General features: G+C 41.3%; 1 protein-coding gene and 1 long non-coding RNA gene across 3 annotated transcripts in view; one reads left to right on the plus strand and one right to left on the minus strand.

Moving 5' to 3' along the window:
- npy2rl (neuropeptide Y receptor Y2, like) overlaps positions 1-7,825 on the minus strand; it is a 61,926-nt gene extending 54,101 nt beyond the window's left edge. The window contains exon 1 of the mRNA XM_044342088.1: positions 7,292-7,825. The gene's annotated coding sequence lies outside the window, so the exon portion shown is untranslated. The remainder of the gene's footprint in view (positions 1-7,291) is intronic.
- LOC122974328 lies at positions 768-25,824 on the plus strand. 2 transcript variants are annotated; one of them, XR_006400336.1, is made up of 3 exons: positions 768-1,162; positions 12,601-13,906; positions 25,543-25,824. It is a non-coding gene; the product is annotated as an uncharacterized LOC122974328 (long non-coding RNA). The 2 variants fall into 2 exon arrangements; XR_006400335.1 differs by lacking the exon at positions 768-1,162 and having other exon boundaries at positions 11,912-13,906.

Here is a 25,824-nt window from a genome sequence, read left to right on the forward strand (position 1 = left end):
CGTGGCTTAATTCAGCCGGACAGCTTTGACTTTCTGTGTCGGTGTTTACATACGTGCACCAGAGAGCACTTTGGTTACCACCTGATATTAAAACATACCTTTGTATCTTCATTTACCAAAGTAGGCTATATAATTTCCAAAAGCCAATCATTTTTTTCTCCATGAGACCTTCTGTTTACATTAGGGGTGTGCCCGAATACAAATACGTTATTCGGCAAAGCACAGATAGGTTTTAAATGAATATTTGTTTCATACAAATATTTTAAAAGTTATTTGTTGGGGGTGTCCCCCAGAGATAAAGCTGAGCAACTGACACAAGCAAAGTGCTCCCAAGAGACTCTCCATAACCTGTTGTTCCTCTTCTCCTTTCCACAAAGTTAGGTTGTAAAAAATAGGCAATAAATGAAAAGTGCAAAGCAATAATGGTGTTTGAAGTTCTTCTACATGTTACACGCTGTGCTGTCTCTGTGTTATGGGTGTATAAATAGGTAGAGGTCTGTCTGCAATGAGGCGATGAGTAAAGTTTTATCTCAGTAATCAGCGTAGTCGTCTATGATCTGGGAGACTCCAGTCCAAAACCCTGTGTGGGGACCTCCTTCGTAAGGTAGTTTATTCATGAATTCTTATTATAATATTTTCATTTTCTAAAAATTAAAAGTGTAATAAACACAAAAACAGGATTTTTAAGCCTCTTTCTACTTTTGTTCAAATACAAATACAGATACAAATACTGGGATCTCTGAACATCCCCAGTTTACATAATGTAATGGTTTATGTAATGTTCTTGACACCCAGTAACGGGTCCACAATCGCTTTTTCTTTCTCTTGTGACTTTACAGCATCACACAGAGCTTCTGTAGCCATGATTGACAGTTTCTTGACTCTCCTCCTCGACGACTTATGAACTTTCACAGGGTCGTTAATGATGATTGGTCGGGGTCGTACCTCAACCAAGACACACCAAGAACTGATCTGACACGGTGACCATCATGAAAGACAAAGATATCATGTAGTCTGTTCCCGGCATTAGTCTTTGGATTGTTTTTGGATTTAGTTAACAAGAATTAAATGCATACCGCCGTTTTGTATTAACAGGAAGTGATGCCATATGGGCGCCAATGGACTCAAACCGCCCCGTTGGTTGATTTCACAAAACGTAAAGGTATGCTAACATTTATAAACCATTTATCCAGATGAAACAGTCAGTTTCAAAGTCAGTTAGACAAAGATGAAGAAATTTGATCTGCAAATCTGCATTTTCCACTGAATCACATTCGGAGGGAAATCCGCTGGATTGCTGTACGGTACAAAACAGGAAGAGGGCGCTAAAGCCTTCGGTGTTTCTTTAAAAAGGAGGGAAAGGACGACGAAAACATCCAGCATGTTTATCTTCTTCAGGGACGGGGGGGGGGGGGGGTGGCAGGTGGGAATGGAAAAGCACTGAGAATGATGGGAAAACTGCAGAAATAGCTCCACTGATGTGAAATAGAGGACACATCTACACACACTGTACTTTTTTTTTTTTTTTTGAAGACAGTGTTTCCTTGATTTATCTGTGACATTTTCTCTTAAATCATGGCAGCACTCGTGTTTCCTCCCCTGAAACCTTAACAGTCCTCAGAGACTCCAAAACCAGAATCACTGTTGAACACGCCTGCCAGTGAGTGTGAGTGTGTTCGCTCAGAGAAACAGGGACACGGAGGACACGTGTTGTCGACAGTTGGAGGGCAGTAAAACAGAGAGAGAGAGAGAGAGAGAGAGAGAGAGAGAGAGAGAGAGAGGAGGAGGATGACGGTGAGGGGGCGAGAGACCTGGCAACAGACTGGCAGAGAGAGAGAGAGAGAGAGAGAGAGAGAGGGAGGGATGGACGGAGATAGAGGAGAGAGATACTGAAGAGAAAAGGGCCGAGATACAGATTGTTAAATGAAGCTGAACCGATGAAACAATGAAATAAAAGATATCACAGCAGCTCACAGGGACTAATTCATATTAAAGCACATGTAGCTTTAGGAAAATGTTGGAAAAAAATAACTAAAATTTAAGACGGAAACATTCAAGATAATCAGAATAATAACTGGTTTTTACTGGTTGTTATCACAGGCAGGCTGGAGGCCACAGGAGGCGCCGTTCCTCCAGAGCAACTAGATGAATGAGATGGATGATGGAGGGAATAATAGGAAAATTAATTACAACATGTTTGTCCACTAATGTGACACCTTCTGCTTCCTCCTCCTGTCTTTCCTCCTCCTCCTCCTTCCATCCTCTTCCTCTCCTGTCACCCCCTCTTACACTCTCCTTTCTACAATCTAGGAAGTCCAGCTGGAGCTACAGATTCAGTCCTCCTCTAACCTTTCCTCTCCTCCCTCCTTCTCCTTCATCCTCCTGTCTCTCCCTGGTGTCCCCTACCACCTCCTCGCCTCCCCTTTCCCTCACTATTCCTACCCTACAGCTCCTCTTCTTACCCCTCTACTCCTCACAGCCCCCCTTTTTCCCTTCCTTACTCCCGCCTGTCCCTCCCTTATACCTCTCCCTTTGAGTTTCTCCCCATCCTGTTACCACTTACATCCTTCCCTACACCTCCTCATCACCTCTCTGATCTCCTCATTTCCATCCTTTTGTTGTTACTGCACCCTGACTTTGGTTTTCAGAGCTTCACAGCTACAAAATTTATCTCCCGATGGAAACCCCCCCCCCCCCCCCCCCAGCTCACTGAGGTCCTTGAATAATAAATATAATCTATGAGCATCTATAAATAAAGAAAAGGGGACAATTCCAGTGACATTATGAATGACTGCTCGACGTTTTATGACAGTAAAAAGCAAACATTTGTCCTTCATCCAATTTACTTTCTGATAGGAGACAAATACATCACTTCATATGTTGAGAGGACTTATGAACCCTTGAGGACAAGAGGCGGACAGTCAGGATGATTGACAGGTGATGGAGGGAAGAAAGGCGGGGCTAAAACTGCATGTGTGTGTGTGTGTGTGCAGAGATACAATAAACACACTGTACCCTGTGGCTTTAATTGCCCAGCATCTGTAACCATGGCGCTCTCATTAGACAGATAGCGAGACAACGAGGAGAAACAGAAAGAGAGATAAAGTGACTAGTCGATACCTCACTTGGTGTTTACATGTGTCTACATCCTGGATCATGGTGTGTGTGTGTGTGTGTGTGTGTGTGTGCTGGTATCTGGCAACACACATTCGCAGTGGGGGGCCATTAAACGGCGATTGGCGGCAAGACCTCGGCACAGCAGGGGAGCTGCAGGCTGTTGTGATTACGTAACCGTGGCAAACGGTTACACTTGTCACTTTCAGGCGTCTGCTGAGAGAAAACGGCGCCGGTCCTGGAGAGACGATGACGTGCGTCTAACAGCTGCACACACACACACACACACACACGCACACACACACACTCTCTCTCCTGGCTTCTGATTCATCACAAGGTGACGAAACATCTGGATTCATTAAGCTGAGAGTCCAAAAAAAACCTCTTCAATCAATTTTTGGTTATTAGCAAAAAAAGAAACAGATGGCTCTAAACTGTCACGATCAATAACGTTTTTAAACTGTAGATTTCTGCCTTGAGTTTTTAAAAAGTGCATCATGTCTGTCGTTGTGTTTTAAGCTGATTTATTCTCACTTTTAACCAAGCGGCAACTTGGCTGGGAGTTAGGCAACGTCACGCACTGCCAAGATGGCGACGGCCGGAGCGGCTCGCTTTGAGCTTCAACAACCGCTCTTCAGAAACCAACGGGTGACGTCACGGTAACTACGTCCATATTTATATACCGTCTATGGGCGTAACCCCAGAGTCACAGAGTACAGGTGTAGCCGTGGAACCATTAAGTTTATTTTGTTTTAAGGGTTTTAAGCCTGTTTTTCGCTAGCGAAAATTAGCATTAGCGTTAGCATTATCACAATTAACCATAGATTGTAAATGTACCATGCTAACCAAGCTAACAGCTAGTGTTAGCGCCACCCTCTCGTCCAAATACGGTCACTTCTGGCTCGAAAAATCCAAGATGGCGACGGCCGGAGCGGCTCGCTTTGAGCTTCAAAACCGCTCTTCAGAAACCAACGGGTGACGTCACGGTAACTACGTCCATGTTTTTATACAGTCTATGCTTTTAACAGACAAAAACATGAAACGTTGCGTAGCATGTAAACGTTGTAGCGGCTGAGCCTAAACTTAAAGGATTACTGGTGATTTAAAGCCTGATATATCTTCTTCCTCTGTGCCGTAGACCTCCATTGATGAGTTAATAACAGCGATCACGTTTTCAGTCTCCGGAGAGTAGTTCTGTTTAAGGCAGACGCTACTGAGCATGTGCAGGAACGCTGTTCTGTGTACAGCTTCGCTAACTCATTTTTACTACAAAACACAACCTATAAATCTCTCAGAGAACTTCAAAGTCAAGAGGTTGTGATCTGGAGCACAACAAGCTAGCGAAGCTCTGTTAACGGACTACAGTTCTGTACACCGGACTACTCTCCAGAGACTCACAATGTGACTGTGACGTGATCACTGTTATTAGTCTTCGGAGCCGTTTCTAAACAAACTGACGCGACCAAACTCTTCATGATGAAGGAACATGTTACTCAGAGCAGCCGTGAGACTCACTGATGTGTTTTATTTATAGTTTTAGGATGACAACGGAGGAATAAGATACACAGTAGAGAAAACTAGCAGCCACATCCTTTAAGTTTAACTGCTGCAACCTTTAAATGCTACTGATTTAATTAGCAGGTGATGTTTTGAAGGAAACACGGGTGATTTGCAGTGTAAATATTGGACATCAGGGCATCCTGAGTCCTGCAGGTGCTTATGTTTAGGCAACAAAAAGCACTTTGGTTAAGATCAGTTAAATATTAATAAAGTAAACACGTCCTGTCTCGTGCTTCAAGTCACTTTTGATTTCTTTAATATTTAACAAAGACTCTGATCTTTGTTTAACTTTAACTAACTGCTGCGAAAGCTTAAACAAAAACCCCTAAAAAGGATTAATCATGCTTCAGTTGCTACAAGCAGATATTAGGAAAACAACTGAAATATGTTGTCAGGGGATATTTTGCAGATATGTTCATTAAAAACGCTCATTATTTTTTGATAAAAAAAACAGGATAAAAGGTTTTGCTTCTGTTCAGAATTACAAAACACAAGCAGATTAAATCAGCCTGAAAAAGGCTGAAAGATTTATTTCACAGTGAAGCTGCAGTTCAGTGAACATGAGACGATGTCAGGATCTGTCAGAACGAGCTCGACGGCTTCGCTCTAATCAATCAGAGCAACATTTCACAGAGTCAGAAGGAAACAGAAACCCCCCGAACCCCCCGAACCCCCGAACCCCCCCTCCCCTGACATTTAACAACTGTAAAAGACTCCGTCAGTCACAATCAGCTGGAGATGTGAGATGATGATTTCTGCTTTCCAAGGACTCCCAACACTTCAAAGTTTTATTTGAACTCATTACGTTTTGAACATCTCGAGCCCAAACTTTGCTTCTCAGAAGGTTCAGAGGTGAATCTCAGAGCAGAAACTTCATTTTTATTTCAAAATCTTCTTCTTGAACCTTTTTCTAAAGATCATTTCCTTTATTTCTAACAATATAAACGACTACTTTGGCAGATTTGATGAGGGATTTAAAGTGGTTTGGGTTCAATACTGAATCTATCAGAGCTGTAACTGTGAAACGTCCTCACTGTGGAAATCACAGTTTAGCAAAAACAATCCTGACTCAAGGTCCATTTAGCAGCCTTTTCTGGAGCTTTCAACCACATCTCACAGCCAGAACATTTCAACTGGACAACTAAACCTTCCAACTCTGCATAATAATCTGATTATTTTGCAGGTAATCTACAGAGAAATTAACAGATTGCTGGGTTTTTTTTGCAGGAAATGGAACAATATATGTCAGGCTCTTGTGCATCTGCATTAAACATCTGTTTTAATGTAAAAAAAAAAAAAATCACTCTTTTTGTGCATTTCAGTGTTTTTTACAAACCAACGAACCAAAACTACAGAAGTATGACGTGACGAGTTCCTGTATTTCCCGTCATATCATCCAACATATAATCTTCCAAACCTGCTGAGTCATAGACTTTCCGCTGGTGAGGATATTAAAATTTGTCCAGTGTGATGCATTATTAGAAGTGGGTCACCAGCTGTCAGCTTGGAGGGAAACACTGCGCCTCATTAAGCTCCTGATATGATTTTTTTTTTTAAAAAGATAACAATTCAGGCTATTTCCTGTTTGATCTTTTGCTCTGCAGAGACGTCACAGTCGGAGGTATGAAAGTTTCTCATCTCAGGCAGATATCGTACTTTAAGGTCGTCTCCAGAGTCGGTGCGATATATTAGCTGCTGAATAAAGCTCACGGAGCACGTAGTGGTGAAAATATATCAGTGATGGACCAAAACATCTCAGGAGAAGCTGAAGCCTCCTCTGGCTTCTCCTCATCATTGGAGAGGAGAAGAAGAAGAGCTGCTTTAGGCGTGTGTGTGTGTGTGTGTGTGTGTGTGTGTGTTATTAAACAGCATGCCAACACTACCTGTGAAAACCATGTATCTCCAAATCCTGTATTTTCTGTGATAAGAACTTGTATTTTGAGCTTTTAATTAACAATCCAAGAAGCTTTAATGAGATAATCAGAGAGTCAGTGGTGGAAAGTAACTGAGTACAGAAGCAGCTGGACATAAAGTCGCTTAACTGAGCTCCACATGAAGCTGAAACATCCATGTACTGGTTATAATGGAGGATTTATACTGGTAATAGAGTATTTCTACTGTTTGTTTGTTTGTTTTCCTTGTGTTCTTCTGCGTGTTGTTGGCTGCTGTAGCTGCAATTTTCCATTTGGATTAATAATATCTATCAATCAATCAATCAATCAATCAATCTGATAAAATCATGTTAAAAATTCATCAAACTTGGAGATACGTGGTTTCCATCGGACTCTACAGTGTTTCTGTTTGTCTCTAAGCACGTGCGTTTCCTCTGCGTGTGCGCGCGAGCTGTAGGTACCGTGTATCAATATATATATATATCACATGCACGTGCAGACTATAGGCGCGTGTGAGTGATTACTGTGTGATGTTGATGTGCGCGTTCTTCCAAATGCATCTGCGCACGTGTGTGTGTGTGTGTGTTTACCACCTCATACCTGCGCGTGCCTGTATAAACGTGCAGCTGTGTATATATATATATATATACACTCACAATATAACCTATATCACATATGCACTGAGCGTGTGTGCACGCGCGCGTGTGTGCGGCTGACACACTGACCTCTGTGTCTCGCGGTGTCTCCGAGGTCTTTAGGACGGAGCTCGGGTCCCGGCAGCGGTCACTGACCCCGGCTCGCTCCTCTCTGCTCCCCCAGCAGCCCGGACTGAAACCCCGCAGACTGTCACTCGGATCCCGGCTGCCATGAAACACAGATGCGTATCAACAGCCGGATGTCTGGAGATGGTTGCGAGTTTAAATCCCCATCGTCTGGCTCCGCGTGCGACCGTCCCGCCACTGCCTCCTCTCTCTCTGTCTGATTTATTTCAAATCTAAGCCGGATCTCCCTTTTTTTATTTTAATTTTCCTGTTTTTTATTATTAAAATCACACAATTTCCTCTTCAGACTGGCACGTTTCTGCCACTTTGGATCCGCGGAACCAGCTGTTAAATTCGGCCACGCGTCCCGCAGAGGAAGCGCTCTGAAGACCCGAACATGTCCGACAGATTCAGCGTCCTCAACACAGGAGGAGTGGAAGGAGAAAGAAGGGCTTTTAGTTGAGGATTTGAAAACGTGAGCGATCCCCTCTCCTCCTCCTCCTCCCCCTCTTCTCTCTCTCTCTCTCTCTCTCTCTCTCTCTCTCTCTCTCTCTCTCTCTCTCTCTCTCTCTCCTCTACGCCGCCGGTGTCTCCGTCCGTGCGCTCTGGACACGGATCCGGGAGTGAAGCGCTTTACGCGCGGCGCGTAAAAGCCTAGCGGAGGATTTATTTTTCTTCTCTCCTTTATGGGGGGTGGAAGCGAGGAGGAGGAGGAAGAGGAGGAGGGGAGGAAGAGGTGGTGGGTTTTAGGGAGAAGAAGAAATTGTTTTAAAAAAGAGAAGGTGTGAAAAACGGAGAGAGAGAGAGAAGTAAATGAAAGTGGTTGTTGTTGGAGAAGAGGTGGGAAGCAGAGAGAGCAGAAACAGAGATGGAGGGAAATGTTGGAAGATTAGGAAAAGGAAAAGGGGCAGTAAGGGAGGAGAAAATGCTGAAAGGAGGGAGGAAATAAGAGGAGAAGAAGAGAAGCTGGTGGAGGAGGAAAAGAGAAGCTGGTGGAGGAGGAGCGTGTAAGAGAAGGAAGGAAGGAGGCTGAAGGGAAAGAAAGAAGAAGAAAACTGTGGGAGGAGAAGCAGGGAAAGATGTAGGAGCTTTAAGAGATGAAGGGATAAGAGAGGAGACGAAGAAGAGGAGGAGAGCAATGATTTTTAAAAGCGCAGGCTGCAGAGAGAAGGAGGGAAAATCTTTATTCAAATGTTGACATGAAAAAGATCGTAAGTGATCTGGCTTCTGATCAAAAAGCTGCAAATCCTCCAGAGAGAGAAACTCAACTCTTTAATGTTTGTTTGAGCATCTTTGTGTGTGTGTTTTTGCAGCTTGAAAAACCAGCCTGTAAACAGACCGCAGGCTGTTTCCTCAGGATCAATAAATGTGTAGATATGATGTCTATCGATTACTCACCGCTACGAGCTCATGATTTGTTTCACGGTGGCGAGGCCGGAGGCGTGTCTGCGGCGATCAACACAGTGTGCTGCAATTTATACGTGTCAGAAGTTAAATAGATTTTCACTTAAATCACCTTCCTGTTTCCATGCAAACAAGACCAGAAAGTCTGCAGATGCTCATTTAAACACCAAGAAACAAAAACTTTGCTATTGTTAGATCTTCACTGTTCTACTGACGGGATACAGACGTCATCGTTGTCCAGACAACAGCGACAGAGGAAAGGTCTCGTTAGCTTGTTGCGTTTTCCCTTTTTCACACAGCAAAAACGTTCAAGTGAAGCAAAATACATCTGTAAACGTGTTTTCAGGCAGAAAGTGATTTTTTTTTTTGCCTTACATCACTTGCATGAATTTAATTAATTCCTCCAAATGGCCAATTGAGCAAAAATAGCTGTAAGACAATCAACACAGCGTGCTGCAATTTACACGTGTCAGAGGTTAAATGGATTTTCACTCATGTTGCCTTCTTGTTTCCATGCAAACAAGACCAGAAGTCTGCAGATGCTCATTTAAACACCAAGACACAAAAACTTTGCTGTTGTTAGATCTTTACTGTTCTACTGACGGGATACAGACGTCATCGTTGTCCAGACAACAGCGACAGAGGAAAGGTCTCGTTAGCTTGTTGCATTTTCCCTTTTTCACACAGAAAAACAGTTAAAGTGAAGCAAAATGCATCTGTAAACATGTGTTTTTTTGCCTCACATCACTTGCTTGTATTTAATTAATTCCTCCAAATGGCCAATAGAGCAAAAACAGCTGTAAGACAATCAACACAGCGTGCTGCAATTTATACGTGTCAGAGGTTAAATGGATTTTCACTCATGTTGCCTTCTTGTTTCCATGCAAACAAGACCAGAAGTCTGCAGATGCTCATTTAAACACCAAGAAACAAAAACTTTGCTATTGTTATATTTTTACTGTTCTACTGATGGGATAAAGACGTCATCGTTGTCCAGACAACAGTGAGAGAAGACAGGTCTCGTTAGCTTGTTGCGTTTTCCCTTTTTCACACAGAAAAAAAGTTAAAGTGAAGCAAAACACATCTGTAAACGTGTGTTCAGGCAGAAAGTGATTTTTTTTTTTTGTTGCCTCACATCACTTGCATGAATTTAATTAATTCCTTCAAATAGTCAATAGTGGAGCAAAATAGCTGTAAGCTAGCTAGCAACAGACACACCGACCGTGTGTGTTTGTGTTCAGCTCCGACTCTTTCTTTCATTTCCCTCCAGTCTCTCAACTTTTTCTTTCTCGTCTTTGTATGAAGCAGATCCATAAAGCTCTGGGATACGCACAGATTCTTTATGTTTAAAGATGAAACACTTGCAGACTGTCTCAACACATATCCACGTCTATCTCAATTTTATTCATTTTTCATATTGTCTTTTTATATACAGTACTGTGCAAAGGTTTTAGGCACTTTAGATATTTCGATTCGTATCTATAATACAGCACCGACAGAGAGACGTCTGATCGCTGCCAAACGTATCCTGCAGCATGACAACGAGCCCAAACATCCACTCAGAGAGAACTATCTTCAGCAACAAGAAGAACAAGGAGTCAAATATTGATTTCATTAAGGTTTCTGTTTGCTCAACTTTTTTATCAAGTGTAAAGTTAAATCTGTTCGTGACATTATTTTTTAAAATATCCTCACTTTACTTCTAGTGCCTAAAACTTCTGCACAGTGAGAGTTTCTGAACCTTTTAGAATTTTCTGCATCAGTGTGACCTGAGACGAGATCAGATTTTTACACCTAAAGCTAGATAAAGGGAACTCTTTGAGACAAAAACATTTTCATTTATTTATTGAGGGAAATGATCCAATCTTACATATTTGTGAGAGGCAAAAGTATGTGAGCCCTTGCTTTCAGTAACTGGTGTGACCCCCTTTTGCAGCAATAACTTCAATCAAACGTTGTTTATCAGCCCTGCACATCAGTTCAGAGGGATTTTAGCCCAACAACAGTACAGAACAGTCTCAACTCAGGGATGTTTGTGGGCTTCTCAACATCAACTACATGCTTCAGGTCCTTCCACAGCATTTCTATAGGATTAAGGTCAGAACTTTGACTTGACTTTCTTCTGCTCTGATCATTCTTTGGTAGACTTGTGTATTTAAGGTTGTTGTCTTATTGCATGACCCACTTTCTGTTGAGCTTCAGTTCATTTTCCTGTAGAATTTGCTGGTACGACTCGAAACTCACAGCTCCATCAATGATTGCAAGCTGTCCTGGTTCAGAGGCAGCAAAGCAGCCCAAACCATGATACCACCAGCACCATGTTTCACAGATGGGTTCAGGTTCTAATGCTGGAATACGGTGTTTGCTCATCGCCAAACAGAACGCTTCTCATTCAAGCCATTCAAATTTGGTCTCATCCATCCACAGGACATTGTGTTAATCACCTTCTAGCTTATTCACGTGGTCTTGAGTGAACCATAGACTGCAGCCATGTTCTTTTTGGAGAGAAGTGGGTTTTTCCTTGCAACTCTGCCATGAACACCATTGAAGTTCAATGTTCTCCTGATGGTGGACTCATGAACATCGAATGTAGTCATTGTTAGAGAGGCCTTTAGTTTCCTAGACGTTACCCTGGGGTCCGTTGTGGCCTCCCAGAGTATTACACGCCTGCTCTCGGTGTGATCTTTGTTGTTCGACCACTCCTGGGGAGGGAAACAATGGTGTTGGATGTCTTCCATTTGTACATAATCTGCCTGACAGCAGACTGGTGGAGTCCAAACTCATTAGAAATGGTTTTGTAACCCTTTCCAGCCTGCTAAGCTCCAGAAATCTCCTTTGTTTGAGCCATGACACACTTCCACAAACCTGTGTTGTGAAGCTCAGAGTTTGATAGTGAAGACACAGATTTCTCTTCTTTGAATAACGCAGGGCCTCCCAGACTCTCACTTAATTGTCATCCCATTGATTGAAACACCCGACTCTAATTTCCCCTCAAATGACTTGATAATACTAGAGGTGAAGTATTACTATACTTCCACCTGCAGCTCAACAGGGAAACACTGTCCGAGGAAACACAAAGAGGGAATTTGATGCTAAAAAGACTGTAAATGTGTCAGATATCCACTTGATATGACTAACCCAGACTGCTGAAGCTGAATAGAAGCTTCACACAGACTTTTGAATGACTGTGTGGACACACTGTGGATACTCACACTAGCATGCTATGTTAGCATTAATCTTACAGTACTGCTGAAGTTTTAGAGGTCAGCCAAAGTCAGTAGGATTCACCCTCTGGGGAACGTGAATATCTGAACCAAATTTCATATCAACCCATCCAATAGTTGTTGAGATATTTCAAAGGACCAGCAGCCTGAAGGACTAAAAATCAGATAATACACATGAAGGATTAAATTTCCTATGAACTCTGTTATGGCCGGCAGCACAACTAACAACATAAATTGCAGATTTGAGGTCACTAGAGTCTGATTAGTAAAATAAATCTATGAGTGCGTACGTAAAATATAATAAGAATTAAATATAAGAAAAAAAAAAAAACATCACATAGTCATTTATGCTCCAGTTACAGCACAGTGCACTCCTGTTAATACGGCTCACGGAAACAAAATAAATTATTTTTCAGCCTGACTGGTTGAATTTTTCTGTGCAGTAAAATAACCGCCAGTCATGCATGAAGGTACTTTGTCTTCATCCATCACACAGGAAACGGCGGATAAAGATATCACAGTGAACAAAGTCATTCTCCTGACAGGCAGACAGAACTAAATGCTGAAGCTAAATAACAAGCTGTTAGTCACATTTAATAAATCTGCCTCAGGAAACATCTTTATCTTTTGTTTTTTTTTTTAAAGAACTGCAGAGCTCTCAGGCTGTTTCCACACATTCACACATGGAGTCTCCCAGCAGTCATCACAGCTGGATCAGGAGGTTTCATCCGGAGAGTTTCTGCTCTGAAGCTGCAGGTCTGAACTTCTGAAACAGATCTGGAACATTTATGCACGTTGCAGCACAACGTTTGGTGATTAAACATGTTTTACTGGAGAGGATAATTGTGATTTTCCTTGTATTTACATCCTGTAAATGCTTCTCTATATATAATTTCCATTGTTATTGGAGGAGCCAATGGGATTCACTCGTACTGGATAAGATGCGGAACATGACAATGGAAACCGTGTTGGACGATATTGTTGTGTTTAGTCTATTTTAGCTTGCTGTTTGTTTGGCTGCGCTGTAAACAAATACACCAGTCCTTCTTCTTCTGTTGTATTTCTGACAGAGTAGCTGCTCTGGTGGTCGGTACCTGGATTATTAAAACACACCTTCTGCTACCACCGCCAACATTTTAACTTTAAACTTTTCATTAATATTGCATTTTATTAGTGTAGCACTCAGCAACAAATGAATTTAAAATGCAGAACACACAATGCACAACAAAAGTACAAAAGACATTATGCAAGAACAGTAACATAAATATGAGAATGAAGTGAAATAAAATCAGAAGATATAAAAGAATTTAGGAGGATTAAAAAACATGAGGTGCAGTAAAAACCCATAAAAACACCATCAATGCATAATACACAGCGTATAAAGCCAAACTCATGTATATTGATGAGTCAGATTAAGCTACACGGCGCTTCTCCTTCAAATAGAATCGCCCTGAAGAAGCTGGTGATGAAACTCACAGCGACAGAGGAATTTGAGGAATCTGGAGTCCACTATCCGCTGTGGGTCACAGTTTACATCATCAGTCATGTGTGAGTGTCGTCAGGAGGTCTGTTTCATATGTGTGTGTGTGTGTATGTGTGTGTGTGTGCAGGAACTTATGCTGCACATATGCATGTGTTGGGTGGTGTGGAGAGGATATCGCATGTTGACAGTGTGTGTAAGAGTTCGGTTCAGTGATGCATGTGTGTGTGTGTGTTGGCAGGGTGCTAATCCAAAGTGCAATGATGTGTGGCTTTGTCATGCCAGAGTTAGTATATGTGTGACCGTTTTGGAAAGCAGAACAGAACATTCAGAGCATCGCAGAGGGGAAGACGAGGAATGAAATATTCACTGTTCTTCTCTGTAATTTAATTCTAAGTGAAATAACAGCATCCGGTGTTTGATGGACGTGGACGTCCAGCAGGATCGAAGCCTCGCCGGGGAGAGCTGAAGGTGAGGCAGAGATATATCCGTCAAGTCTGGACACACGGACGTGAAACACATACTGATATCATTCAGTGTGACTTAAGGCCGGCACACACACACATCCTGTAGGCGGGGTCACGGAGGGTCGTGTCAGTTCACCGGCGAGTGAGATGGACTGAAGTGCAGCTCGCAGCAGGTCTCATTTTTTTTAAACTTCTGCCCTCTGATAGAAAACCCTCCTGTATCAGAAGAACAAGCACCTGCTTAAAAATCACAACTTGTTCCTGCGGCGCTTGACTGAAATAGAAATATGAAAACACTTTAAACCGCTTCCCGCTGAGAAAACACAGCCTAGAAACATTCAGGAAAACATGAAATAGTCTGAAAAACAAAAAAGCTGCTTCATGAATTTAAATGGACTCACTGGTTTGTCCAGATGTCCGAAATGACATCGGTGTTACAACATTGACACTAAAATCTCCAGAACTTCACAGATAATATTCCACACATCTTAATTTTCTTTAATCAGGTGAATGAAAACTTTGCATCTCTGCCTCAAGTATTTTCCTACAGAGTAATAAACCAAAACACAGCAGCGAACCGCCGAATGTGTTGGAATTATTTCTGGGGGACTCGACACGCGCACCAAGGCTTCGAAAATATCAACCAGTGTGTGTTGGTCTTCATGCTCCCAGAGGATATCATTATCTCCATCACCATATGTCCATCACCAATAAACCGCCATAAATCCAGTCAGACATCAGAGAAGAAACAACAACCTGCCTGAGAATCATCACGAGTTTTCTTCAGTATCACAGTGATGCAGTGATAGTCGTCTGTACATCATGTTACACTGCAAACAGGAGCTGCTAACAGATGATTCACGTGACTTTTAATGGAGACTATTTGACAAAATATGATGTAAAAACAAGACTCAAACAAGAATCTGTAGCTGACATCACAACAGGGTCTCGTTCCCCTGATGCGTTTATGTTTTTCTGTCGTCGTATCAGTTCCCAAACGGGCCGATATGTCGGCGTTAGCTTGTTTCCATCTGTCAGATTAGCAAAAATATTTTTGTAGCGGAAGGAAAAAACTCAGAGATCCACTTTAAACTACAAGAATGTTTCACCCATAGACCGTATAAAAACATGGACGTAGTTAACGTGACGTCACTCATTGGTTTCTGAAGAGCGGTTTTGAAGCTCAAAGTGAGCCGCTCCGGCCGTCGCCATCTTGGATTTTTGGAGCCAGACGTGACCATATTTGGACGAGAGGGTGGCGCTAACACTAGCTGTTAGCTTGGTTAGCATGGTACATTTACAGTCTATGGTTAATTGTGATAATGCTAACGCTAATGCTAATTTTTGCTAGCGAAAAACAGCCTCAAAACCGTTAAAACAAAATAAACTTACCAGAAAAATTGAATCGTCGCCATCTTGGCAGTGCGTGACGCTGTCTAACTCCCAGCCAATCAAAAATGGGCAAAGAGGCGGGTCGAATGGCTGAAACAAGCCACCTAGCGGCTGGCGGACCTGTCACTCAAAGCAGCCATGTCCTTCATTATGCAGAACTTTACAGCTTAACAACATTTAAACGGGTGAGTTATAAAAAAATTCACCCCCCGTACAGTTGTCATGAAAGAGGAAATTAGTTAAAGAGACCAAAACTGTTGTTTGTACCAGACTGTAAACATGTTTATTTCTGCTGTAAAGTTGGACATTTTAACATGGGGGTCTATGGGGATTGACTCGCTTTTGGAGCCTCAAGTGGTCGTTCAAGGAACTGCAGGTTTGGCACTTCTGCATTGACTTCATTTTACAGCCCCGGAGGTTGCTGCTTGGTTTCCGCCCCACCGACGGGATTTAAATGTCAGGAGGAGCAGCGAGTTCACTGAAAAACAGTGTAATTATTACTGTGGTTGAAGGTGAAAAACATCCCACTGAGCAGCAGGTGATGTTAAAACCACCAAACCTCCTTTAGAGAAACAAATCCAACCCGAACGGAGCTTTACATCATTGTATAATATCTCCAGTATGTGCTGCACAGATATAAGACAGAGGAAGAGTCTCTCCTCTTCATTCATCCAACATGGCGTTTGTGGGACATATTCGTTGCACTGTGATAGATTATTTAATAGCTTGTGTGTTGACCTCATTAAAGGGCCTATTAAGAGCACTAGTCCCTCTGTTGTTAGTCAGATGAGCGAAGCCACTGTGTTGAATTAATCAATTAATCATGGTCCTGCACACATGGAACTGTTGTTTAAACAGAGTTCCACTGACAGTATTTCACTTTTTAATTAGGATCTTTACAGTCATTTCAATGTGATTTAAAACCTGCAAATCTCCAAAACCTTCTTGAAATGTTTTAATTTTTTGGGGGGGAATATTTCTGCTGAGAAAACAGAATTTGATCAATTCATGTCGGACTTCTAAATGTTTTAAAACTCTGCTCTTTTGTGCTGGAAGTTTGGTTCTTGCTGATGTTGCAGGACTTTACAGCGGCGTGGATTCCCTCTGCCGCCGCCGCCGCCGAACGTCCCCCGTCAGAAGACAGATTAGACTTGTCAGGGACCACCAGCAGTGTGAATATCAGAGTCAAGGCTTCATCTACCCAACACGCACACACACGGTTATATAACACAGATCACACACACACACACACTCTTTCTTTCCGTCAGTCCGAGGGAATTTCATTTCCCACGGTTGTCTTAAATCTCCGCACACACACATATATTAACACTCACACATGGAAACCCTCCTCGGTAGGAAACTTAGTAACGTGCCCGTGGTCTATATTTGTCACCGCGGCGGCACGCAGTCGATTCTTTTTCCTTGTCAGCGTTTGAAGCCTCGCTGTAATGAGCCTGCCAGTCACAGCGTCTGGGATTAAAACACAGAGGAAGATGCACCACAGATGATGATGATGATGATGACAGCAGCAGCCTGAGAGAGGAGAGAGGGAAGAAAAGACTTTTCTTTTAAAGAGCTACAATATGCACGTTTGTGCCTGCAGGCGGGGGGGGGGGGGGGATGTTTTGTCAGTCGAGTCCTTCCTCCCACTCAGCTGTGAGCCAGAAGTCAACTATTTTATTTTTCTCTCTTCTCTCTGTCTTTTTATTTTTTATGTTTCCCCCACTCAGACTTAACCTGTCAACCTGTCATAATACTCTGCCAAAGCTGGACCTCGAAAATATTCAGTTACCTTGTGAAAAGCGATTTTTTTTTTTGTCACTGTGGGATAAAAAAAAAAGTGTGCAAAGTTAAAAAGCAAAATAAAACGTGCATAGATTGAGTCAGGTTGTTGGATGTTAATTTATATGTAAATGAATTTGAAGAAAAAGACGCGTAAATTTGTGCAAACAACCTCAACATGTCACATGAAATAAACCATCAGCCGCCACATGTTCAACATTCAGCACAAACAAACCTGCTCAGCTGCATTTTGGATTGACGGAGCAATAAAATATAGAACAAGGAAGACAAATACTGTAGAACATCTCTCTCTTCTTCTATCCTCCCGTCGTCTGTGAGGCGTTTTATCTCTTTTCTTTCAAACAATACAAAGCAACCATAAACACCTGCATTATTCCTGAACAAGCTTTACTTGTTTATTTTCTAGTTTTTCTATCTTTTCTATTTAACTCTTGTTAGGGACCGAGCCCAAAAGGCAGAACTACTGTTGTTTTTCGTGTGTTTGTTTGTTTGTTTCTTTATTATTACACCACTTAAACCCTAAATTTGACCCCCTAAACATGCTCAAACACTCACCAAATTTGGCACGCACATCAGGTCTGGTGAAAAATTTGATAAAATGTAAATATTAACCCCTAAAGTGCCAAAATGTGCTCTCTAGCGCCACCTATGTAACTAAAATGGCCGCCACAGCCCGTAGGAATGTCGTAGAGAGATCAAACCAAAAACTCAGTTATTCGTCTCATCAAGACCTACAAATCGTATGCTGACACCGCTGACCTAAATCCAACAGGAAGTCCGCAATTTGCCTTTCAAATTAAGACTCTGCCCAAATTTTGGCGTTGATGATATCGGCGTCAAACTTTAATAGGTGACTTATGACACTGTGCTGAAAAAAAGTTGTTAAAAACTTTGTAATAACTCGAACGGTTTAGATTTTATCATTTTGATGACACAGGTGTGAGCAAGACAGACATGTCTCAACCTGCAGAAAATTCTCATCCTGTCAATCAAACTTTCAAAATAAAAGCACACCACACTTGTAAGAAATATCCCTCATTTTTAAAAAGTAAAATGATCTGATCGGGCCAGAGTGCGAGGTCCTGACCAACGCTGCTTGCAGCTTTAATTTCTTTTTATTCACTTACTGACGTCACTGTGGACAAAAACATCTGCCAAATGAATGCAGTGTGATTAATATTTAGCATGTTGACAGACAGATCGAATATTAACATTTGAAAGGCTGTTTTGCATAAAGCGTTTCACAAATAAACAGCAGAACATGTTTGTAAGTGACGTGTGAATGCGGCTCCGGTCTGAACCCCCATTGATGTCTTAAACTGCCACCCATGCACACATTTAACTTCAGTTTGAGCTGCATGAATACAAGAATAACAACAATAATGTTATTTGTGCAACAGTTGAATCATAAACACAAATTGCTTCCAGTTCAGCTTCTCAATAAATGAAACTTCCTCGTCTCTCCGTCGTGTCCCGTCGTTGTTGTTGTTGTTTATGTTTACCGGGCTGTGAGGCGCCGACGCTGAATGATAACGAGGCGACGTGCTGCGGAGAAGTGAGACGTTATAAAAGCCACATGAAGTCTGATCTCAATGTTCTGACAGTGGTCTCATATCCAGAGATCAGACATGAATCAGATGTGGGACCACATATTATATGCAAGTGGCCCCGGATCTGATATGAAACAATCTGATCTGGTTTATTCCTGTGTCAGTTGGATGTTGGAGCCACTTCAGCATGTAACATGAACACAGATCCGCTGCTGAGATAAAGCTAATCTATAGACATAAAACCCACAGAGCTCCAGGCAAACCAACAGCTGTCCCAGTTCTAATCATGCCGATACTCACACAGCTCGCTCACCGTCGCAGGCTGAAGGCTGAGCAGCACCTGCGCACCTTTGTGGACTGTAAACATCTACTCATAAGAACATGTGTGTTCTCATTGTTGTGCTAAGTGGGTCCAGAGTGACATCTGACTGCTGCCAGGCGTAAACAATAAGCTGATCTGCCGTGTTGTATCATATTATACGTATCATATTAACATTTCTACCTGTTGAATAATGATGTTTTATGGTGTGACAACGCTGTGGTTCAGGTCTGGTTAGGTTTAGGCACAAAGACCACTTGGTTAGGGTTAGGGGAAAGATCATGGTTTGGGTTAAAATAAAATAAAAATGGCTGATGTCTCACTAAGAAAAGCCGGTTTTCTCACCAGAAAAATGGCTGCAAATGTCCTGACGTCTCGCTGAAAACACCTGCTGTTGTTGGTTGAAACAGGAAGCGGACATTGGTTTCGGTTTCGAGGTGGTCTCGAACCGTGCGCCCTGCTGACTTCCAACTTGCTGCCAAAAAACTTACTAACCATCCACCTGCCCCTCCTCCTCCAACTCATATAGATCACATGTGAACTACGTCACTTTAGAAATGTTGATATGCTACGTATTTCACATGTTGAAATGTAGATATTCAACATGTCTGTAGTTTGCAGAGACGTACAGTGCCAACGTTTTATATTCTGGCGACCAGGCTGGTAAACAGACACAGTTAGCTGTAGACTAGCTGGTGAACATAGTGGAGCATTTAGCAGCTAAAGAGCCAGATATTTCCCTCAGGAGTTGGTAGAGAGTTAAAAACAGAAGCTAAAAGAGAGTAAATATTGGACAGAAACACGACTCCACATGAATGATAATGTTTGCTGTTTGCTGACAAGTTCAACATATGTCAGTGTTGTGTTTAAAAAGTAAATGAATGCAGGTTTTTAACATTCATTGTGTATTTATTAGCATATCAGGGTGTTAACAGGCTCGCTACCTTCTTTCTCTATATTTTTAGCAATGGAAACTGCTTTCTTGACATTTTCAATGATGAAATCAGAACTTTTTCAGTTGGTGCGTTTTTGACTGACAGCTGCTCGGTGCATTCAAGGTTTGCTCTCAGTGTTTAGTTTCACTATTTATTGGTGAGTTTAGTTTCTCTGCGCTGGCAGCGGCTCTATCAGTGCTGTTTATACGGAGTATATTGTTGTAAAAATGTTTTCCCTCATGAGCTGCCTTAAGAAAAATCTCTTTAGGAGAAAATAGAAGTTTCATGGAGTTCAATTACAACACCTACTTCCTAATTCATGCTGAGCAGATGGAGAGCATTCATCCAGGGGATGTTTAGCTGAGTGTTTACGCTCTTTCTGAATATACGGGATGTTTTTTTTTAATTCCATGAGAAAATGCAGAGGAGGATATGTGAGAGCTGGTGAGTTGAACAGTATCAAACATTATGCTTGTCAGCAGTAGATTAAAATGATGCGTGTGAAGCAGATGGCCTGCAGGCCGGTTTCATTTCCATAAAGCGGAATATAATCAGAGAGCTGTAAGTTTCCTAGAAGTTTAAATGATCCTTTTGCTTCACAATCAAAGTTTCCAAAACAGTTTGTCCTTGTTGCTGCACAGAGCAGCTGCTGTCTTTACTGTTCGCCTCTCCGTTCACTCAGGGTGAAGCAATTCATTCTCATGGTTGTGATTTAAAGCAATCAGGCATCTTAAAACACTTATCTGATGATGTGTGGGTGGTGGAGACGAAGGAACATCATTAAAACATCATTAACACCTGAGATTATTAATTTACCTCTTAGCAAATATTATTATTTGAAGTAATTAAGGACAAAAACATCTTTAAAAAGCAAAAACCACCAGATTTACTGGATAAAGTTAACCTAATGTTGTACTGGTGTAACACTGGGTTACATTGACAACCCCACTGGGTCAAATGTTAACCCAGTGACTTTTATTGTGAAGAAAAATGATCAAGTTACAGATTAATTTCCTGTCAAATGTTTCAGTTCCAATTCAATTCTTATTTAATATTTCTGATCTTGTATCTTTTAAACACAAGAACAAAACTTTTTCTTCACTGAACACTTTTAAATGTCAGTTTTTACATCTTAATGACCTCATGAATACATGTAACACAATAAACTCATGGGTTTTATTTGCATAATGAGGAATCAGCTTCTTTTCTGAAGGAATATGAACTGATTTCTTTCTTTGAAGTCGTGTATTAACGTTGCTGCTTAGCGTCCAACAGCGAGAACATGTAAAGAAAATGAGACGTAAAACAGGATGTTGCCTGAAACGATATGACGGTCTATTTAAACTGACAAACATCCCACTCGTCACTGACGCTGTCAGTTACCTTCAAAGCTCTGCTGCGGCGATGAGCCTTTAAGAGAAACGTTTCCTTTTGAAATCAATAAAAGCTGAAGAGCTGCCTGTGTAGCGTTGGCATTCAATCACATCTGATGGAAGAGTTTAAGCCTTCCAGTGGATGAAACACACACACATTCTCCCTCTAGTTGGTATTGTGTGCCAAGCTAACGTTAAATCAGATGAATATCCACCTACAGTGTGATATATGATCCAAAGGAGCCTACATAGTTCCCCAAACTCTATGAAGAAGATATCTGTAACATAGAATGAAAGTCTTATTTTGTCGACACATCACAAACGTCGAGGATTAGCTCGTCTTTCCGCCACAAAGCTCTCCGCGGTGTGTTTCACATTGTGTGTCATGTTTCACATTGTGCGCCGCGTCTTGTGACAGTAAATCACCGTCGTAATAACGGCAGTGACGAGCGGAGCTGCCTTCATTTGCTGGAGCTTTGTCAGTCAATATTACTGTAAATCTTTCCGGCGTTTCTGCATGTTTTTTCACTACACGTGTCAAGTTCAATATCATTTACAGAGTTTAAAAGGGTTTTACATGTTTTATGGTTTGTGGGGACTCTGACTACACGCTGCGTTGTGGGTAAAGACTTGGTTTTAGGTTTTGTTTGAGTCAGGACACGGTTAGCTTAGCTTAGCATAAAGACTGGAAACAGCTAGCCTGGCTCTCTCCAAAGTTTAAAAATACATCTACCAAAACTTCTTAAACCGGCATTGGCTGATTCTTTGGCCACTTGGGGGCCTTTTAAGTTGATATGTTGAACTTGTTAGCAGGTAGTGTACAGCGGCTTTTTACAGCTTTTTACACTACGTAGTTTATCTTATTGTGCTATATCTTGGGTTGCCAGACACAGGTTCTGGTCTCTCTACAGACATGATGGAACCAAACCTGACAACTTCAGGAAGCTGCACACAATCACTACAAGGAGCTGTTTGTTCCCCAAGAAATAGTTCCAACACAAAACCATCCGTGACACCTGAAATTTGTGTTTTTACATTTCCACTTGTGTGCAGATTAAACAAATGAGAAACAACATATTGATTGGTGAGCTTTAGAGAGGTTTATTAAGTCAAGCTAGTAGGCTAACAACATGAGACTGATATCCATCTCCTCATCTAACACTTGGAAGTAAGTATATTTCCAAAAATGTTTAACACCCTTTTAAGTTAAAATTAGGCTTAGATTTAATTTAAGGTGAGAGTCAATACATATTCTCACAAGAGACAAAATCAAGTTTTTGTGTTTGTAAAAACAAGTGGAAATAAATCCAGTGCACTCAGAAAAGATCTTTTTTCTCAATTAAACTTGTTTCAATAATTAATAGAGGTGAGAAATGTCTTAATGAATAAAGCAGGTTGCTGCAAGCAAATTAAAAAAACTGAAACTTTGTTCTAGAAAACTCTTCAAACTAGTTAATATACTGAAGAGACAGGTTAATTTTTTTACTGCCCTGACAATAAGTTCAAATTATGAATATAACAATCCAATGACTCAATAAGAGATGAAAATGACTTTATATTAGCAGGAAATTTTAAATAAGTTCTTCCTATTTTGCCAACATAATGCTAACATTGTTTAAAATCTGGATAAATGTAGCAGGGAAAGACTTTCACTGCACATTTCACCTCATCATCAACTCTGCAGGTTTCATTAAACCTTTAAAATCTAAGACCAGTCATTATTTTATTAAAACAACAGCTACTAACGTTGCTGCCAACAACATCTCTGCCTTCCAGCCAATGTGAGAGTGAATCTTTTCTCAGTCAGGAGGCATCATCTCAGTCCTCTTGGCCATCAGCCTCTGCATCAATATTGAAATTTTTACATTTATTGATTGATTTTTCAGAGTCAAAGGTCCCCAAACGCCCAATTTGGGCATCTCAGTTGTCTTATAAATTCAGGAAACTTGTTAACAAAGTTTTAAACTATTCAGAAACAGCTTGCTTCATTTAAAAAAAAACAAATAGATTTGAATGAAAACTGCAATTTTTTAGGTATGTGTCAGTTTTATTCAGTCAGTCACTCTTTACTGTAATGTTTGTATGTTTCCAGACAATAAGTGAGATAAATTTAGTGACAAAAACAAGATTTGAAGTGACGTTTAATCTAACATACATGTCATGTGTCATTTGTAAGTGAGTTTATGGTTCGTTGTTACACCTGAAGGTTTGATTTTAAACAGCCTTCCATCAATGACCTTTCTATCTATCATCTCTTTTTTTCTATTGCAGCACATTGTGAGTAATGGATAGATAGACGGTCGGACACAAATATTTAGTACCAATAAAAATGCAAAGTACCAACAGTGTTTGTTGTGTCGACACTCCAAATGTTTGGCAATGTTTTTCTTATTTCATGTCATATTCAAAAAGAAATTGTGTTCCTTGGCTGAGGTGGATAATTTGTTTTCTATTTTCCAGAAGAATGAGGAGAAAGGTAGATGAACGCAGTGTGTGTGTGTGTGTGTGTGTGTGTGTGTGTGTGTGTGTGTGTGTGTGCGTCATATTGATGTACGGAGGAGAGTGAATGTTGAAGGTTGTTCAGGGTTTGGAGTTGATATTAACAGCAGAGGACAGCAGGGAGGAGATGTGACTCGGTTTGTAATAGAGATGTGATGGAACGTGTGGATGCAAAGCCAGAGTCTGTGTTAGGAGGGAGAGGTAAACTACATTAAATATTAAAAATAAAAATACATCTCAGTATTCATGTTTGGGCTCATCAAGGCGTCAGTCACTCCTAAAGTATGTAAATAATATATGACATTGAACAAAAACTCAAGTCAGCATCAATAACAACTTGCAGGTTTTTGACTCGGTCAGAGGTGGTGAGGGATTAGGACTCCACCGAGATGCGGATCTGCTGCCTCGGAGCCTTTTTCACCAGACTCAGATAGTCCATGAAGTGTTGTGGTTGACGGTGTCAAAAGTTGAGCTCATAGAGATTTTTGATATCGGTGTTGAACCCTTAAAGACACCCTGTGGAGATTTCTTGTAAACAAACAAAAGTTAAGTTTCCATCTCATGTTTCTTTTAAAATCTCACTGTGTGAATCCTTGAAGTCTAATAAAACGTGTCAAATACATTTTCTACATCAAAAAATATTAAAAGTTTGAATTCTGTGTTCTTTACATCGGTGATTCTCAACTGGTGGGTCGCGACCTAAAAGTGGGTCACTGACCTGTTCTGGGTGGGTCGCGGACAGCTGGTCAAAAATAAATAAATAATATTTAATGCGCATCTGATGTTGGACTTGTCTTTTATTTTGAAAAAAAAAAAAAAAAAATTGACAGGCATGCAGTCTCACGCCGTAGCCATGGTAACCATCATTTGATTGACGTTGACTTTAACTTTGTGTTGATGTTCGGGGGCGATGAGATGGTGAAGTTCAAATGTGACCCGGAGTATTTAAGATGCGTATTTTCGTACATTGAGGATAAAAAGGGACAGAAACCCCCAGTGTGTGATATGTAGTGAAGTTCTTGCATCCAACTATCTCTGAAATGCACTTTGTACATGTAAATATATGTATTTATGTTAAAAAAAAAGATGGCATATGTGTGTTTTTCGGAGGATATTTTTGAAAAATCACTTTGCTTGGTTTGAATTCTATAAAAGTGGGTCACGACTTAATGACTGTGGGAAAATGTGGGTCTCAGGGTGAGACCAGTTGACAACCCCTGCTTTACGTCCATGTCATGGATGTATAAAGAGAACTGGATACAGCGTCGGAGGCGGGGCCCCGTTCATTCCTATGAAAGTTGCTCAGTGGCGCATGAAGCAATAAAAAAATCGACTTCCTGGTATGAAAGTACCGGATCTTTGCTCCCATAGAGCGAGCGCACCAGTGACTTTCGCTGGCCGAGTCGGCTACTTCCGGTTTAGCCCTCCGGCTGACTTGAATGAGGATAAAACAATTCAATCATGCGGCTCTTCGAGGCTTTTGAAATGTGATCGGACCAAACGGGTTTAATTCTGATAGTGAGACGAGTCATTTCGCGGCGGTTGTGACGCTCAGAAAAACGTATCCGCTGATTTACAGACGTCTCTTTCACAATGTAAGTCTGTGGGAACAAGTCTTTTTGGGCCAGTGTGCATCACGTGACGTTGTAATTACACGGTTTGGTCGCTATGTCAAATTGGATTCAAAGCCTGGCGCTCTTCCTGTATCCAGTTCTCTTTATACATCCATGGTTCCATGTGGACTAACTTCTTCTTCTCTGCTTTTGCAGCATTTCTTGGTGCGTTACCGTCACCTACAGGTCAGAAACCATTGGTGGGAAAAAGGAGGATGGAAACTCAAATTCATTCATTCAATGAATTTGAAAAATGTTTTTTTTATAGTGTGGTGTTGCTACTTTTAAATAAGTAAAAGCTCTCAGTAGTGAACAGGCGGCTTTAGTGAGGCTACAAAGTCTTGAAGTCTTTCTGAAACGGAGAACTGTGATGAAAGATTACGAGAAGATGAAAATCTCTATTTTACAAATATTTGTCTTTGAAAGCAATAAAACAAT

This window comes from Thunnus albacares, chromosome 22 (assembly GCF_914725855.1).
Source record: "Thunnus albacares chromosome 22, fThuAlb1.1, whole genome shotgun sequence".
NCBI classification, from domain to species: Eukaryota; Metazoa; Chordata; class Actinopteri; order Scombriformes; family Scombridae; genus Thunnus; species Thunnus albacares.